Source organism: Heliangelus exortis, chromosome 1 (assembly GCF_036169615.1).
Source record: "Heliangelus exortis chromosome 1, bHelExo1.hap1, whole genome shotgun sequence".
NCBI lineage: Eukaryota > Metazoa > Chordata > Aves > Apodiformes > Trochilidae > Heliangelus > Heliangelus exortis.
In genome coordinates, this window is record NC_092422.1 from 127341990 (window position 1) to 127350499 (window position 8510).

The window sequence follows — 8510 nt, forward strand, 5'->3', positions numbered from 1 at the left end:
ATTGTTTATGCCAATCCTTCTGCATAAAATTATGGACAGTTGCTGCTTTGAGGTGTCACAAGCTGAACATTCAGGAAAATGAATCACACTACACTGGCACAGTTTTGTACAAATCCAAAACATCCTTTAAAAACAAGGAAGACAATTTGAAAAAACTCATTCTTGGCTCAGCTAAATAATTGCAGTTCTACTTTATCGGGGCCAGATAAAAAGAGCACACATCAGTGAAACAGAGACAATAGGTGACAGCCAGATTCCATATTAACAAAAGAAAAGCAGAAATGTGTAAAGCCCTGAAGAGCTACAACAAACTTGATTTTGCTTTGACATACTATGGAAATGTAACAGAACCATTTTGTGTAAAATCAAAGAGCTGATGAAAGTAGCAACCACACTTTATATATGCATATTGGATGCCAAGGAGGAATGGAGATAAAGAAGTTAAAATAAATAAAATTTCTTCCGTAGCAAGCTATTGCAGTTTAAAGAATTCTTGCCTCTTACAAATTCCCAAGGTCCCTCAGCTGAATATTGACAACCTGAATAACTGGAAAATAGCACTTTTTATCCTAGGTGGTGTTTTCCATCAGAATTAATAAAGCTGAAGGACAATAGAAATGTGATTATCCCATTAATCCATAGGAACATGTTGAACACCGCAAAATATAACCTCTACAAACATACTAATGAATTTTCAGTCAGAGCAAAACTGTGAGGGTTGATTTGAGTATGGGTTAGTGCTCCTAGTTAAATTTTGAGACACAGCAGAATAAGCAGAACCTGTCACTAAGTAGCACCTATCCTGAATGTTTCTTCCCTGGTGCAAAAGTGAAGAAATGGACAGACAGAGTTTTGTTTGACTTAAGGCAGATAATAAACCATAATTTCTCCTTTTAAAAAAGAAAAAAAAACAAAACAAACAAACAAACAAAGCAAAACAAACAAACAAACAAAAACAAACAAAAAACCTGCATAAATTTCTTCCCAGGGTCATAAAAATTCTCTGTTTACTCTGATCTTCCCTTTAAAGAGAGTAAAAAAAGTTTGTATTTCTTTCAAAAAATGTGAGTCAAGATAAATAAGTTACACACTAGTAATCAGTCACTTGTCCTTTGCTGCATTTTTTGTTTTCCCATAATTTGTATATTTCTATTGTAAGTATACTAGGTCATGGGCCCACGGTCCTGAGTCTGCTCTCCCTTACTCATCTGGAAATCAGTGGAGATGTGATCATAAAACTGTGGAAATTACCACCAGAACTGGATCCCTCATCTACATATTTTACTCAGAAACACCTGGCACACACTGAGAGAGAGAGGTACATGAATAATGAATAATAGCTATAAGAATTAGGCAAATGACCTTTCCTCTTTTCTCAGACTGAGAGCAGAAGACCTTGAGAACTTGACCTAGTGATGAATAAGACATAAATCTGCTAAGCTGCTATTAATATACGCAATATAGTGCCTTCTAAGGACTAGGGAAATTCTTTTCATTGTTCTGACCTCAGGAGGGTCACTATTCTTATCTTGGGGCAATGAAACATAGTTGAGACTGTTGTCTTATTTTTTGAACATTAAAGAGCTTCTGTCATGAAGAAGGGAAGACTTGGACAGCACAGATTTCTTCTGAGCTGAAATATGTATCAAGCTATTGGCTATTCACATAAGACTCATAAATGATGGAGACTCCATGCTTTATGAAACCTGTGGGAAACTTAGGGGCTTAAAAGACTCCATATAGACCTTATTAAAGCTTCTAAGTACTAGAAGAAAGAGCTCGTCCTCATATCCATCAAGCATTACTTTAATTTCTAAATCATTACCAACATTAAGTGCAATAACATATTAGCACTGTACATGGGCGAATTCCTGTAGACTTTGAAGTAAGTAGTAACTTCACCTCTTTTGTTTGGACAGATACCACAGGGAAAAGTAAGTCTAACAGTGAATTTTTTTAGTCAGTTGCCTTGCACGAGCATTTCAGGATTCCCTTTTTTGAGACAGAGAGGAGATGATAATATTATTGGCTCTGCTAGCATGACCCAGGTTGATAGAGATGGGAGGGTATGCCTTAGAAATCATAGTAAAAGCTTCCTTACTGATGATATGTAGCTTGTATATCTAGTCAGTCTTTCCTCTGCTTTAACATGCAGCAACGCTCTTAGGTTGGGACATAGTCTTTCCTTCACACACAGCAGAGTTGGTTTTGGCCCACTGAACATCCTAATTTTTTTGCCTTTCTTATGATTAGTGGACAGGAAAAGTAGGCTGCTGTGCCTACACTGTTCCCACTTAAAAAGCATATATGGCACAGGCTTGGGAAGAGAGTTAAAGTTTAAGAATCCTATTAAAGAAAAGTTATCAGTATAAATGGGACTATCAGATGGTCTAAACTACTTTGTAGCAAGCCATTGACTTTATATTCTTTTTCCAGCACTGAATTGCTTTTGTTATTCTGCTGTTGTTCTGATAGGTAGAAGCCAGTCATTTTCATGTTGTACACTATCTTGCATGTAGATGTTAGAGACATAAACAAAATAATAGTGGCAAATTGAAGTGTAAACATGATCTTCTACACATATGCTAAACATCAAATGGAGTTTTAATTATGGGTGACGATCAGCAACTTTTGCCAAGAACTAGATAGCAAGGTGGGTGGACATATTTCTATACAGCCTCTAGGGAGGGAAGTAAACCTTTGCTATCCCCAAGTTTCTAGGTACATCTGTGATATCTCTCAGCACCCTATATTTCAGGAAGTCAGCCCGTTTGTGAAGTTATTGTAAGGTAGCAGTGGGCATAAGTAAAACACTGCTAATATAGTACTTGGCCAAGAGTAGCCTCCCCTGTAGGAGTTTGTTTATAAATTGCTTTGGTCCACTTGACAAGGTCAAATCCATTCTCTTAATGATGAATCTCATCTGTTCTGGTGCAGAAAGAAATGTTTTCTTTCACTTCTACGTGTGGTAAGAGCTCATTCATCTCTGTATGTTCTAAGGGGAAATCTAGCTACATCAGAGAGAGAAGGAGTATTCAAAGGGCAACTGATGGCCAGGAAGATATATTGAATTCACTTTCCTGGGACAGACATTCAAATGGTAACAAGTGATAGAAAACAGCTCTATATTTCAGCATGATGTGTGTTCTCTCTTATGATTAAACCCCCCGTGGGCCATCTGCATTTAATGGGTTAGAACTACTTTGTAGCTGCAGTTTTTTCCTACCATGGCTCTTATTTATTTGAGAGGAGACCAAACTGCACTCTAAAAAGTGTAGCATGTAGGAAATACTGCCAAAGGAATGAGGACGAAAAGGCAAATTTATGGGTCAGTGTTGTTTTAAGCATTTAGCAGTATAAATAGGAAGTGTAGATAAATGTGGACATATAAGTGACTCTCTGTTTATCTCAGCTACATTATTTGCCTAAATTCCAGAAAGTGAATTAGCCCAATTAGTTTATATAAGACTTAGTGCTCTGCCTCTGTACTAGCAACTTAGCATATGTGTAGAACTGTTTTCAAACTAAAACTAACACTCCTCCCTAGAACAGGTCTCCCTAAAAAAGCATTGCTCAGTCCATCCTTGTCTCTCTCAGCCTTCAAAATTAAATAAATAAAAAACAAATGAAACAAACAAAAAAACCCAATAAATTAATCAGACACAAATACGGAATCTACTGTAACAAATTAGATGTAAAGCATTCTTTTAATAGAGTTTGGTGTTTTAAAAAATTGCAGAATGGACTAACTAACAAAAAAATTAATATAAACTAAGTAATGTTGTTCCAGGACAATTTGATTTACCATAATAAAACTATTATGTATTTATTAGGGATCATATTCTGCTTCCAAGTGAAGTCACTGGCAAGATTCCCATTAACTTCAATTAGAATTTGATCACAGGGAGATTTTTGAGTGGAGTTAAGGAAATTTCATCCCTCCGCCAATACTGTGTTTTCTGGCTCTAAATATTGAATAAACTCCCAGCCAATGGGAGTATTTTCCTCTTTTCTCATTGTATATATAACTAAAGCATTTGCTAAATAATACTCACTAACTCAGATCTCTATTCCAGACCTTTTTCTAAAAGGCTCCCCAAATCATTCAGTATTTTATTTACTCTATGTGTTCAAGTGACATCTGACAGAATTTTCCTTTTGTAAATATGCAGTTCATTAAATATTAAAATGTTTATAAAGACTAATGGAAAAATCATTCTTATTACTCTAGAAGCTAAGTTGTTCCCGTAATATCACTTTTGAAAGAAAAATGGAATTATCATGATTTGTATTGTCATTTTCTCATTTTTTAAAGATCTCAGCTGTTTTCCATTTTTAATGATTAAATCAAAATCTTTTGAGTAAATACACCTGAGTAAATATATTCTTATACAGATTCAGACACTTCTGTCTCTCTTCAAGGACACTTTAACAAAGCTTTCATTCTAAATGCACCCTTTTCTTTTCCAGAAGTGTCTAATATTCCACAATGACTGGATTATAGCAGAAGACTTGGCCCAGCTATAATGATGTGGATGGTATGGGCATACAGATATCTTCATAGGAATATAAGGCAGGGAAGATCAAGCCTATTTCAATTATTTTTAATAACTCATAAACCGTCATTGTCTCAGCTTCTGAGACATTAAGTAGCCACCTGTTAGTTTGGCTCCCTAGGGTGGATCCCACCAGCAGTTAGAGCATGGTAAAGAACTCGTAACAGCATCTTGAGGACCATTGTACCACTCTATAAGCCAGCCAGAAAGTATGATTTTTGTCCTGATTCTATAACTTATAGTCTTCCAAGTGATCTTTTTCATGCTAATGACATTATCGACTTTGAACAGTATTATTGTTTTTACATTGATGGATTTATTAATCTAGTCTACTGCTTATTCCTACAGGAATAATCATTGATACAAAGGTGGGCAGCATGAGCTAAATTGGAATTTTGACCTGTTGACCGTGCAGTCTCAAAATAGCCCTTATTCTGTGAGAAGATAAGAGGATGTGAAGACTCATCTGTTTTGGTGAGTCAATAGCATCACATGTTTGGACTGAATTTAAACAGATTCGGTCAGGAACTATGTAGTTATATTATTATTTAAAGAGAGCAAAATAAATTGACAGAAACATGTCAATATCTCAAATGCAAATTATGTGAGAATGTAATATGTTCCTTCATTTGCATGTGTTGCGTTTAATAAGTTTGTGATGCAAAGAAAGTGGCTGTGCCTCAAGAACTTAGTAGACAGGGTGATCTGAACTGTCTCTAGGCTTTAATGCTCTGCCTTTATTCTGCCTTAGAAATACAGGGAAAGAAAAATTGAAACTCCTAATCAGAGAGTGTAGAGACTGGATGTTTCTCCAAAAATTATTCTTTAATTTCCTGATATGTTTTTGTTGGTAGTGACAGCCTTGCCCTTTCAAAACTTATTTCTGCATAATTCGTATCTCTCCTTAAACTGCTTTTAAACTCCTTTTGCAGTGGTGGGAGAGGTGGAAATAAAATAATTTTTATGCTCCCAGATCCTGGGGAGATTTAGGTGAGGGAAATCAGGCAAGAGAGGGAAGAGGGAGAAGTCTTGCATTTAGGTTTTCCTCCTTATTCCATAACTGCACCCTGACTCCATCCCCAGCAGAATAATTTCCTATTCCTAGCCATCACACCCCCATAATCACTGCTCACTCCTTTTGTCATGCTCACACCTGGCATTCAGTGAATGCTCAGCCTGCTGCTTATTTTACACAATTTAAATTTAAAATATGTTCTTTCAACAACCACAACTTTACATTCTGGATATTTACTTCAGAAGTTTTTCAAATCACCAACATTTCATAGGATAATTCACCAGTGTACCGCAGCTCTTTTGTGTTGCACTGGCAATAAAAAGCAGCTGTAAACCTAGATAAAGTCATTGTATACTTCAGCTATGGTGGCACAAAATAAAATAGTATCGAGTTTCAAATATCTCACAATGCCATCTGATGCCATCAAAATTTAAAAAGTTTGTAACATCATAGGGGTGTATCCCAGATGGGCTTCTTGATTATGAAAGTGCTGGGGGGAAAAAAAAGCAGTGCTTTGTCATAGAAAGAACTTCCCCCAGAAATATTTTGGATTTTAGCAGTACAAGTGTTTTTATTGAGTCATAATTCTAATCAGGCCAATTTAATTCTGATTTCTAAATGTTTCTGGTATTTAGAAATTCTGATTTCTAAATGCTTGCTTCTGGTATATACAAATTTATCTATAAAATAATAATTTACCTGTGTCAATTTGAAAGCTCTGTAGTATTTTATTCTTCGCAAACAAAATCGTTTACTGGTAACCTGTTAAAGTATCTCAGTATTAAATGCAGGGCATTGATTTATTTGTTAAATAAGTCAAAATAAAATGCTATTCACATACTGAACTGGAGTTTTCCTAACTGTGAAATATTATGACAGTAAAGAACTGGTGAGAATTAAGACCTCATTTCAGCTTATTCCCAGCAAAAAAAGATGTCTTCATTGATACAGTCCTGTGGTATGTACAATTGCTGCTTTAAATAGAGGTAGAAATCAGTTATATCAAACTTTTCTGTCCATCTTCACAGTAAGGAAACTGAGTCTAGAACTGGTAAATGAGGTGCTGCCCACTGCTTACTGAGTCTCTACAAATCCTAAAAAGAACTTCTAATTGTCGTATTTTTCATAGGATTAAAAATTTGTTCAAATACAGGATTAACATTTTCAAATTGATGATGAATCAATCACAGGAGAAAAAAACAGTGCAGTGCAATGTCATCACAAATTCTTCACAGCAATAATTACAACAATATTTCACTTTCTCTTTTAACAGGATAGGGACTCTTTGCCCAGAAGTTCTATAAATTCACTTCTCAGCATTGCATGATGATCACATATCTCAAACATTAGTTAAAGTACTTGGCAGGAAGGCTATGTAAATCACCTCCTTTTGTTTTTAGTGCATTTGCCACATGTTGAAGAAGCAGAGAAAAGGTTAGTTGCTCGTGCTAAGAAATCATTAAGTGAGTAAAATCAAAGCATGAGAACACAAATCTTGACAAATGTGGGAGTATAGCGCAGTGGAAAATAGAATAATTTGCCTTGAGTAGAAGCTTACTTAAATTATTTGCATATACTGTAATGTCTCTTTTCTAGAATGTTCTTATTAAAGAATGCTACAAATAGCCCTGTTGGATTTGTTTGTGCTATTTGTGGAATAAGAAGCTACTCATTTTGGTAAAAAAATTTCAGTCTGGCCATAAGCCAGCGTGGGCCAGATTCTGCCATCCTTACCAAAGCTGAATATACCTTAAGCTGGGCCTGATTATGAGCCGATTACTCATGTTGTGCAGAGCAGCTCTTTGCATGAATGGGGCCATTGTGAATAAACATTTACAAGTGATTCACAATTTGGCCTATGTGAGTAGTCTCACTCACATCAATGCATCTACTCACGGAGTAACGCACTACTAAATAAAAGCAGCAGAATGTGACCCTGTTGTAGTACTTGACATCTAACACGAAGATACTTTTTCATTAGCTAAATGAAACGCTGCAACCAACAGACTATCATTCATCCTTTGAGACGAGGCTGATGCAAGAGCATGACAAGCTTAATGCAGGCCTGCAACTTATCACACCCCAGGTTTAATGAAGGGTTGAATACCTGTTTGTGTAATGCATAAAGTTATGCTCGCAACGAGTAGCAAATAATTTCCATTGCTAAAACTGAGGGTGAAAATGTAATTAGAATTGTATCTCTTTCACTTAATTAAAATCAGCAGGAAGATGACATAGTCTTTAGCTTTCCTCTTTGATTTTGGAGACTTCAAGCATCTAAAAGTGTTGTAATGTTTTGAAAATTGATGTTTATTCTCCCCAAGCATCCTGTCACTGCAATAAATTCCTAGGAATTGTTTAATTTTACTCTTGACATAAAAAGCCTTGTAAAAATTAACATTTTCTGAATTTTCTAAGACAATAATAGCTAATTCTGCTTTCAAAATTAATTAGTGAACTGAAGGAGAGGCAACAATAAAAATGACTTGAAGTTTTCCAGCTAAGCTTTTGCTTCTTTATCCACTAATGGTGCTCTAATTAAAGTTATCTGGGAATCAATTTGACAGGTTCTAAATGCTACACCTTAAAAAATTATTGTTTTGGAACTTTAAAAAAAAAAATTAAAAACACATTTTAGAACTGAGAGCAGTTTGATCTGCTAAAAAAACCCTTTGTATTCCCACCACTTTCGTCCTTCTATGTGTGGCACAAGTGTCTGTATAAAAATAGTGTCTTTACCTGTACTGATATTTTTTTTTATTTAATATAGTTAATTTTTAGAAACAGAATAAAACTAGGAAACCACAAATTGGAGTATATGTATGTGTCAAACTTTGAGTTTATAGCTCGTGGCAAACAGGATAACCTTCCTTTCAGTCATCTGTTTAAGAATTTGCTCTAAAATACCCATTTTTCAACTGATCCTAATGGTTGTAATG